Source organism: Mustela erminea, chromosome 3 (genome assembly GCF_009829155.1).
Source record: "Mustela erminea isolate mMusErm1 chromosome 3, mMusErm1.Pri, whole genome shotgun sequence".
Taxonomy (NCBI): domain Eukaryota; kingdom Metazoa; phylum Chordata; class Mammalia; order Carnivora; family Mustelidae; genus Mustela; species Mustela erminea.
The window spans coordinates 164176032-164186334 of record NC_045616.1 but is presented as its reverse complement, the minus strand read 5'-3'; the positions used below and the strand labels follow the sequence as shown (position 1 = coordinate 164186334).

The 10303-nt window shown below is 58.7% G+C and overlaps 1 protein-coding gene across 1 annotated transcript in view; it reads left to right on the top strand.

Annotated features, from left to right (window-relative positions):
- The first annotated feature begins 4990 nt into the window (after positions 1 to 4990).
- AHRR (aryl-hydrocarbon receptor repressor) overlaps positions 4991 to 10303 on the top strand; it is a 78683-nt gene continuing 73370 nt past the window's right edge. The window contains exon 1 of the mRNA XM_032337869.1: positions 4991 to 5073. The gene's annotated coding sequence lies outside the window, so the exon portion shown is untranslated. The remainder of the gene's footprint in view (positions 5074 to 10303) is intronic.

The window sequence follows — 10303 nt, the reverse complement described above, 5'->3', positions numbered from 1 at the left end:
GGTGTAGACACACTCAGGTGTGGGATATAGATGCTCTCAGGTGTGTGGTTCGGGTGCAGTCCGTGTGTGTCACGGGTGTACTCGGGTGTGTTATATAGGTGCACTCGGGTGTGGTACAGATACACTCGTGTGGTACAGGTGCACTCAGGTCTGTGGCACCAGCCCTCCCCGTGGGAGCCAAGGGTCTGGTCAGTGGAGGTGCCGTGAGGAGTGGGTAGTTTGGGAGGTGGTGGTCAGTGGGGAACCTGGGCGGCAAGTCACGGCTGTGGTGTCTTACGGTGGTGGGCATGTGGCTGTGTTTCTGGAAGGCCCGGGAGGCAGGTGGGCTTAAGAGGTTTGGGGGCTCCAGTGGGGAGCCAGGCCACTTGAAGTTTGGGAGAAAACCTTCCCACCTGGATGTCTGCTCTGGGAGCCACATGCAGCCCCGCGAGCCTTCGTTCGGCCACACGGGGGCAGTGCAGTCACACCGTGGAGGGACCTGCCCTGGGTGCCTCCCCCAGCGCCTGACCCCAGGGGCACACCGGTATGGATTGGACGCGGTGCACTCAGGGGTGTGTTACAGGTACAGAGAGAAACCAGAGCAGGCAGCCTTCAGTCTGAGGGCAGGAAAGGAGCGAAGACTGACTTGGGCGGCTCTCCGTTGGTCACTTTGCTCAAGCCGAGCCCTGGGTCTGCTTAGACACAGGCTTTTGGGATGGAGCAGGCAGAGCACCTCTGGGGAAGCCTCGTGAGGGAAGGCAGGCCGGCTGCCCCCGCAGCCCACAGTACCTGGTCCCTCGTGCCCTGTCCCCGCGTGCCGTTCCTCACCACAGCACGTCGGCCCCACGTCCGTGCCAGAAGCCACTGTCTGGGGCGTAATCATCCTGGGCACGAGGGGGGATCTCACCGTGGCTTTGGCTTCCATATCCCTGATGACATGAAGCCCCTTTTCGGATGCTACTGACCATTCATTCGCTTGCGGTCCTCGGAGAAATGTCAGTGTCCCGAGGCTTTTCCCCTGTGTGTTCTTCTCAGCGTTTTTTCTCATTTCCGGTCTGTGATCTATTTAATTTTTGCGCATGGTGTTAGGTTCAGCGTTCTCCTGCATGTGCGTATCCATTTTTCCCACCACCTTTTGCTGGCAAGACTGTCCTTCCCGCATGGAACGGTCTTGGCACCTTTGTCAGACATCGTTAGCCACGAGGCTGTTATATGACTTATATATATTGTTCCATAACATATCTGAGGGTTAATTTCTGGGCTCTCTGTTCCATTTGTCTGTAGTTCTCTGTTTTCTGGGTAAGAAAATGAAGACCTATAGAGGGCCCATAATTTGGCCAAGGTTGCATGGTCAGTGGTGATTGGGCTTCAGTTCGGACACAGGGCACCCTGGACCTCACCCCGTTCATGCAGGAGCGAGGGAGCCCAGAGGGCACATCTGACCCATCCAGCCTTCCCACTGGGTGACGCTCTAGGCCAGGCCGACTGGGCCTCACCTTGTTTAAAAAAGGATCAAACTAGCTGCTCACAATTCAGAGAGCAAAGTTCCTCTTGAAATTGCCTTCAAATGATAAAAAGAACCAGAGAGGGAAACAAAGCTTCAGGGTCACGTGGCTCAGGAGACACCTGGCCCCAGGTTCCAGGGAGAAGCTGCCAGAGTGCGGGGTGGTGCAGGAGGACATGGGCAGGGGGTAAGGGAGGGCTTCCTGTAGGCAGGCCCCCCACCTCCCGGGCAGGAAGCCAGAGAAACCCACCCCCCGAGAACAGGTCCATTGAGGGCAGTGCCTCGTTCTAGGGTGGGTGCAGCTAAGCTCCCGTCACGGTTGTGAAATAGCGACTCAGGAACCAGAAAAACGTCTTAGAGCCCGAACGACTTCCAGCCAGTAACTCAGAGGCCACCAGAAGTACTGCATCTGTTTAAAAAAGACCCAATTCTGTAAGAATCCAGAATAAGAAACAATTCTTGGAAATTAAAAACAGAATATCTAGATGGGAGAAAAGCTAAAGAACAGAGAAAACTCTAGGGAAGAAAATTTCCGAAAGGGGGCACTTTGCAGACCTAGAGGGAGTAGGGCTAGTTCGGAAGGGCACTGCAGAGGAACAGGGCTGTGCCGAGGGGCATCAGAGCCCAGGGTCAAGGAGAGCCCCCCCCACTTCCCAGGGAAGCACAAGTGCTCCTGAGACTCCGGGAGGGGGCAGTCCTGTGGCAGGAGACGGCCCCCTCCCCAGATGTGTGGAGGGAAGGTTGTTTCCACCTCGAATTCTGTCACTAGCTGTGAAGGTAGACAAAGATTTCAAGACACCTAGGAAGCTCCTGGAGGATACGTGCCAGGAAACGAGTGAGAACACCGAGAGGAAGGCCGAGATTCCGGACAGAGCTAGCAGGAGGACGGGGAAGCCGGGGTGAGTGGCAGGCCTGCCCACGTGGGCGCAGCCTCACTTGGGGAGCCCTGCGGAAGGCTGGTTCTCAGAGCTGCTGAAGGACGTGGAGGACAACAATAGTTCAAAGAAAACCAAGCAAATGAGTCATGTTTAGTGGGGGCTGGCAGGGCTGGTGGGGGTGGGGAGAGATTGGAGGAGACAGGAAATAAATTACAGGAAGTAGGTCAGGAAATAGATGGTGACAAACGAGCCTGCTTCTTCCCTCCTCCTCTTTTCCGCCCCCATAGCGGCTCCTCTATGGGGCTGTAGCCAGGTACAAGACCGATGCAAGACCCCCTGGCAGGGCCTGGATGGTGTTTGCTCTTCACAAGCACAGACTGCCTGGGAGGTGGGTGCCTCAGGCCATCAGGGGCAGTTTCAGGGAAGGAGGGAAGCTGGATGTTGGCTTTTCTTCTACACCAGGGACCGTGCAGCATCACCTGTGCTGGTCCTGCCCCAGGAAGTAGCAGTCAAGTGTCTCACTCCTGCCAGTCCTGGCGGGTGGGTGGGTGTGTCAGGTGCCTGAACAGAGAGGGGTCCCTGGATGTGGGGGTGCCATCTTCCCGTGCAGGGGAAGTGCCAGCTCTTACTAGAGGGCTCCAGACCTGGAGTGCAGGGACCCAACAGGTGTCCTGCCCACATTCCTGGGTCCCAGGGCCCCCCCACCTTACCTCTGCAAGATGTGTCCCCCCTCCAGAAATCATACACATGCTTACTTATTTAACAACCAAAAGAATTACCAAAAAAAAGTACAAAAGTACTACATGCGTTTTACAAATATGTGCAGGGATTGTAGAAATTTTAAACAGTAATTAAAGAGGCGCCTGGGTGCCTCAGTCCGTTAAGTGTCTGCCTTCGGCTCAGGTCATGATCTCAGGGTCCTGGGATCGAGCCCCACATCAGGCTCCCTGCTCAGTGGGGGGTCTGCTTGTCCCTCCCCCTCTGTCCCCCACCTCCCCGCTAACGCTCACGCACTCTCTCAAGTAAATAAAATCTTTTTAAAAAATTTTAAAAAGTAAAAAGAAATTGACTTTCTCCTATAATCTCAGTTATTCACCCAAACCTTTTCTGTCCATAATGCACGTTACAAAAGTTGCATCAGGACGCAACTACTGATTTTAGCTTCTGAAGACATACGAGATATCACAATACAGCTGCAAGCAGCTCCCTGTCAAAAATGACACGACACCATTCACTCAGCAAACGTTATTTTATTTTTTTTAAAGATTTTATTTATTTATTTGACAGCACAAGTAGGCAGAGAGGCAGGCAGAGAGAGGAGGAAGCAGGCTCCCCACTGAGCAGGGAGCCCGATGTGGGGCTCGAGAGATCATGACCCCAGTGGCAGGCAGCCACCTAACGAACCGAGCCCTGCAGCACCCCAAGGCCCACGAGTTTGAGTGCCTTCTCTGCAGTAGGCACCGTATTCTTCCTGGGTAGAGGTGAACAGACCTGGGGAGTTTACCTGGTCCCCGGCAGTGATTTCAGGTGCAGTGTGCACCAGGGAGACAGAGCAGGCAGAGGAGATGGACAGTGGTGGCCTTGGTTTGCTGTGGGTCTTCTCTCTGACAGAAACAGTTTGCCCTCCTGTGAGCATCCAGAGAAGAGCATTTCCCTGAGGGGCCAGTGAGTGCAAAGATCCTGAGGCACTCATGCTTGCTCATTCAGAGGACATCAGTGACTCCAGGAAGAGAAAGATACTGGGGGCTTCTGAGGAGACAGGATTTTGCTCAGAGCCTGGTGGGCGCAGGAATGCCTCTACAGGACTAGCTGCAGGGATGCGCGGTGGGGCTTGCATGAGGGGCTGATCCCAGAGACCACCCGGGGCCTGCACGTGGGATGGGGGTCAGGCGACCCTATGGCGGCCCCAGGTGAGGACTGTGGCGCTGGAGCGGGTCGGGGTCGCTCAGGCATCGGGCGGACACCTCAGGTTGTGAGGCCAAGATCAGCGGGCGTCGGGGTGGTTCCAGGCCAGCACGCCTGCTGGAGCAGGGGCGGGCCCTACGACCCTCGGAGCCTTAGAGGACAGGGAGCGGCCGCCAGAGGTCCAGGGAGGAGGACCGCGCCTTTCCCCGCGGGTCTGCCGGGCAGGGCGTGCGCTGCGCGCGCCCGTCTGGTGGACCCTGAGAGTCCCGGGAAGCCCCGGGTCAGCGTGTCATAGCATCTTCGAGCCCGTACAACCTCGTGTTCCTTCCGATTCCCGCAACAGCCCCACTGGAGCCGGCGGGAGACGCTCTGCTCCCATCACCTACTGGGTCCGGCCGCGTCTCCGCCCCGCCGGCAGGTGCGCGCTCGGTCTCTGCGGGCGCAGGTGGGTGGGGCGCGTGCCGGGGGGCCCGGGACCTCGAGGGGCACCAGGCGGCCGGGGCCGGACAGACCGTGGGAGAGCCCTCGGGGCCCCGACGGGCCACGGCGCGACCCGCGCGAGGCGCACGCAGAGCCGGAGGGCGGCCCGGAGCGCGGGGCGGGGATGCGCGCGCGCCCTGCCGCCTCCCGCGCTCGGTCGGCCCCGGGGCGGGGCGGGCTCGCGTGCCGGGGTGGGGCGGTCCGTGCGCGGCGGCCGCGGGTCCCCGTCCCGGAGATGCGAGCGCCGGCAGCCGCGCCGCCACAGCTCCCGGCACGGGCGGGCTCCTCCCGCGGGTGCGCCTGAGCCTCCGCGCCCCGCCGGCCCGGGTAAGTGTCCCCGGCGCGCCCCGCCGGCCCCCGCTCCGCCGAGGGGCTCCAGCCAGCCGCCCTTCCGCGGGGCGCCGGGGCCGGGCGGGTAGGTGCGCACCTGAGAACCAGAAGGGGAAGAGGGAAGCGGGTCGGCCTCGACCGCTCATGGCCCCGCGGTGTCTCCCTTCCCCACCAGCCCCTGCCTGTGACCCACCGCCCTGGGCCCGCTGGGCTAGTTCTGCCCTCGGTCCGGTGTCCTTCAGAAACTTCGTGGGCAGATGCTGCGCAGGGCTCGGCACGGGCCCCCGAGCCTTCCACAGGGCGGCCGGCGGAGGAGGGCCGGGGCCGGGGGCCGGGGCTGGGGCGCACAGCCCCGCGCCCTCCTATCCGGCGGGGAGCACCAGGCTTGGTTCTCACACTCGGGAAGGGCGGAAGGGCCCGTGTTCCAGGAATTCGCTTGGTTTCAGTTAGCGGCACCAAGAAAGTTTCCTTTTTAATTCCCCCGCCTCAAAGTCTTGAGTGGCCCCAAATCCCGGATCCTGGCGACTCTGTGAGTGGCCCTGGCCATCCGTGACTTGCTGGCCGGTGTTCCCACTGTGACTCAGCTGGGGAAGGGGCTGCTCACCGGGCTGGTGACCGGGCAGGGCCAGAGATCAAAGGTCTGGGGCACCTCTTTCCTGGGGACCTTCCTCCTGCCTTTTTCCAGGGCGCTGGAGGCTTCTTCCCTCTTTGGGAGTGTACAGTGGGCCTTCAGCATCATCATGGCATGGGGTACAGGGGGGTAGCCCCTGTGACCTACCCATGGCCTCTGTTTGACCAGCCACAGCCCGTCCTTGAGGGGTTCAGAACGTGAGTGTGTGCCCAGGACATCTGTGCCCAAGCTCTGCGTCCTTGAAAGTTGTGTACCTGGATTTCTGGCCTGGACAGCTGCTGACTCACCCTGGGGGCGCTCCAGGCGGTCTCTGGTAGAGGCGGGCCCTTAAGCCTGGACAACCTCCACCCAGTGTCCACCATTAGGCTTCTGCAGGCCCCTGGAAGGGAGCCCTATCCCGGTGGCAGTCCTGGCACCGGCCATTAGGTGGAGACCCCGTGGCAATGAGCTGGCCGCCTCCCTCGTGGTGAGTGGTGAGCGGGCAGTGCAGCCCTCTCATGGGAAGCCGTGTCGCCCATGGCGGCGCTCCGGCAGCCCGTGGCTGGCCTTCCCCTCATTTAGGCACAAGAACTCTGACGCAGAGTTGGAGTTTGGACTCAGACCCCTGGTGTGGTCCCACAGCAGTGTGTGCCCATTAAAGATGCTCCACGCCCAGCACGGAGCCCCACGGGGGCCTTAGACTCATGACCTTGAAGTCAAGACCTGAGCAAGATCCAGAGTCAGACGCTTAACCAGCTGAGCCACCCAGGAGCCCCTGAAGAAGGAGTCCTAAGTAAAAGCTCTGGTTTCTCTGAGAAGCCCAGTCAGCTTAGAGCTTAGCGGGGAAGGGAGGGCCACCAAACCCCCTGCTGGGCCCCTCGCATGCCTGCAGGTCCCCATCTGCCTCCTAGCCCAGCACCATCCGCAGTTGCAGGGGGGACCCTGGCCCAGGCCAGCCGCAGGCTGCGGGAGCCCTGCGCGGAGGGTCTCCTGCCCTCACTTCCCAATGGGGCGTCTGCCGCCTGCACCTGAGGCGGAGACCTGTGTCCTGGGGGGCACTGCTTCCAGGAATTCCGTCTGTTCCGATGGAGGCTTCATCTTTTTGAGGAGAACGCACAGGTATTTGGTAAAATGGAGCAACCCCAACGCCGTAATGTCCACCTGTCTGTTGGATTCCCAGGGCGGAAACCTCAGCTCACTCGGAACCCAGACTGGTTTTCCAGCGAGGCCTGTGGTGGTGTGTGTGCGGGTCGATGCGCAGCCCCTTTGATCTCTTCCACACACACCCCGTGGGGGTACCTGTGACTATTTACCTGCCTTTGGTGCTTCTGACCATAAACTATGTCCAGGGTTGTACTGAGCACTGAGATGGAGACACCAAGGGACTTCTTGGTTTTGTGGGGCAGAAGGTGCGAGGCTGTGGAGTGGGCACACGATGCAGGCTCGGCCCTGCGCCGGTTCCTGCGTGGGGGAGAGACTTCGGGTGAAGGGATCAGGGTCAGCTGGGACAGGAATGGCCCCTCCTCATCTTCTCTGTCATCTGCCCGCCCCCATGCCACCCCTGCTCCAGGTTTAGGGCTCATCCGGGAACGGTGGTGCTGGGGATGGGGTCCCCTTCACCTTCGACCTTCCGCGTGACTCTAGGTTGCTGCGTGCCCGGCCCCTCCTGGGGCCTAAGCTGGGGCCAGGCCTGGGATGGCTTTGCTCCCCGGCCTGCAGCCACCGAGGGTCTGCCTGGCTGCCCAGAGCAGGGCAGGTGTGGCGGCCATGGCCCAGGACGAGGCTGCCAAGGCGGAAGCATTTCGCCGTCGGTTCCTGCTCCCGCCTGCCAGGGGCCAGAGCTCTCCTGCTCCCGACTCCTGCTGCGTGCCCCGGGGAACCGGAACACGCATTCAGACAGACTGGCACACCGACGCGCTCAGCGGCTGTTTCCCACCATCCCCGTCCGCTCGGAACCCCCTCCGCCCGCCGCGCCCCTGCCGCTGCCGCCTGCGTCTGTTCCCCGCGCGCAGGTGTCCTCAGACGGCTGCGGTCCGCGCCCGCCGCTGCCCCCCGCTAGTCCCTTTCTCAGCCCCCCAGAAACTTCACCTGCGTTTATGTGTAAATTTGTGTCCTGGGTTTACCCTCAGAGCAGTCACGTCAGCTCCAATTAGCCTTTTAAAAGTACCGTCCGGTGTGCGCGTGTAGTATATCCAGAGTTGGGCACCTCCCGCCCCCTCTACGTCCAGAACTTTCCCTTCCCCCGGACAGACGCTCCCTGCGGGTGAGACGGTCGTTCCGTTCCTTCCTCCCCGGCCCTGGCGACCGCTGACCTTTCCGTTGTCTGGTCCCCGCCGAAGGGGAACCAGCGGGCGCCGTCGGCCGGGCCCCCCCAGCGATGCTCACCCTCGGGCGGCCTCACGGTCGTCGACACGCGGCTGCTGTGAACGACGGTGCCCAGCGTGTGTTTTCAGTTCTCCTGGGTGCACGGCCAGGAGCGCGGCCGCTGGGCTGCCTCTGTCTGCCTCTCGGGGGGTCTGCCACGCCGTCGCCTCGGGGCCACGGGGGGCGGCTCCGCGTCCTCACCAGCGCCTGTCGCTGGCCTTCGCTCTGTCCTGAGCCGGCCCGGGGGGCAGCGGCCGCGCTCTCGCTGCGGGTTTGATCGCGTCTCCCCAGCGCTTGAGGACCCGAGGCGCTCCCGGGCGTCTGGTCACCGTTCGCAGGTTTTCTGTGGGGAAATGTCTGTTCAGGTCCTTTGACCATTTTCCATTGGGCCGTTTCTCTTTTTGTTGTTGTTGGGTTGTCAGAATTCTTTGTATGTCTTGGGCAGTAGACTGAGCAGATGCATGATTTGCGAACGTTTTCTCCTGTTCTGTGACTGGATGGTGTCCTCTGAAGCACAGGTTTTAAAATTTGATGAAGTCTGATTTTTTTTAAAAAAGTCTTTTATTTGTACCTTTAGTGACACATCTAAGAATCTTTTGCCAAATTTAAGGTCATGAAGGTGTAGCCCCATGTTTTATCATTTTACCTCTCACACAAAGGTCTTTAAGTAATTTTGGTTAATTTTTCATACGGCGTGAGGCAGGGATGTCCGTTCACCCGTCTGGGGACAACATTCCTCTCCCCATCGAATGGCCTTGGCGTGATAGGGTCTCTGTTCTTATGCCACATTTTGCTGCTTTTTTATGCTTTTTTAAAAACTTGTTATTATGGAAAATTTCAAATCTTTACCAAAAGTGAAGAGGAGGTTGTAATGAGGCCAGCCTGTTCATCGAGTGGCACAGACGCAGTATCGGTATCGAACGGTCCGGTTTCATGTAGACCCCACTCTGCGCTCAGATGGTGCAGTGTGTCCCCAACGTGTCATTTCTTAGTACGTAACACCGACACAGGTAGGCTTAAAAAAAATCAGCTTTTTGTGTTTTTAGCTTAATGTTTTGTTTGAATTGAGAGACTTCTATAAGGAAGAACTAACCCAACAGCAGACGGACCATAAAGGGGAGAGGAAGACTGTGGAGGACGCCCCAGGGTGGCAGAACAAGCTGGAAGAGTGCACTTAGAAATGGGGAGCCCTCTCCAAGGCTGGGGTTCCGGGCCCTTTGGAGAGGGTATGGTTCAGCCCCTGGGGTGCGGGGGTAGAAGGTCACTGAGTCTGTCAGCCTCTGGCAGCAGGGGGCAGGAAGAAAGACACATCTGAGCCCTGGGATCGGAAGCTTCTTACTCCGGGATACTTGGCACGAGTTTTGAGCACCATCACAGCACTCAGTGAACAGGGAGGAACCTTCCACCGGGCCCTTGCGTGTCCCCCCTCCTGGCCTAGGTGCCACAGTTTCCATACCCCTCACCTCTACACACGTTACAAACTCCACAACACGTGCTCATCGTTGTTTAAACAACTGTCTTTCAAAGACAGTTAAACAGTAAGAGCAGACCCTGGGTTTGTACCCAGCAGCTCTGTTTCCTGTGCCTCCCGTTCCCTTTGGTGGACCCGTGTTACCATCTGGTATCGCTTTCCTCTGGCCTGAAGACACCCCTTCGCATGTCTTACAGCGTGGGTCAGCTGGTGAGCCAGTCTTTCAGTTTTTCTGTTTGGAAAACTCTCCAGCCCTTCAGTTTTGAAAGCTGTGTTCCCAGGGTGTGGAATTTTACGACGTGGCTCCGCCGTCTCTGTGCTTCCCCGACGAGGCGGCTGCCGTCATACTGCCCGTGTCCCTGTGCACCCGGTGGCTGTTTTCTGTGGTGGCTTTTACGATTGTTCAGGAGGCCCCGGCTATGAGCAACTTGATTAGGACTGACTTTGCTGCAATTTCATGTTTCTGTGCTGAGACTTTATTGATCTTCTTGAATCTGTAAGTTTCCAGTTTTCATTATGTTTGGACAAATTTCTTTATTTTTTTTAATTTTTTATTTTTCATAAACATATATTTTTATCCCCAGGGGTACAGGTCTGTGAATCGCCAGGTTTACACACTTCACAGCACTCACCTTAGCACATACCCTCCCCAATGTCCATAACCCCACCCCCCTTCTCCCAAACCCCCTCCCCCCAGCAACCCTCAGTTTGTTTTGTTTGTTTTGTGAGATTAAGAGTCACTTATGGTTTGTCTCCCTCCCAATCCCATCTTGTTTCATTTA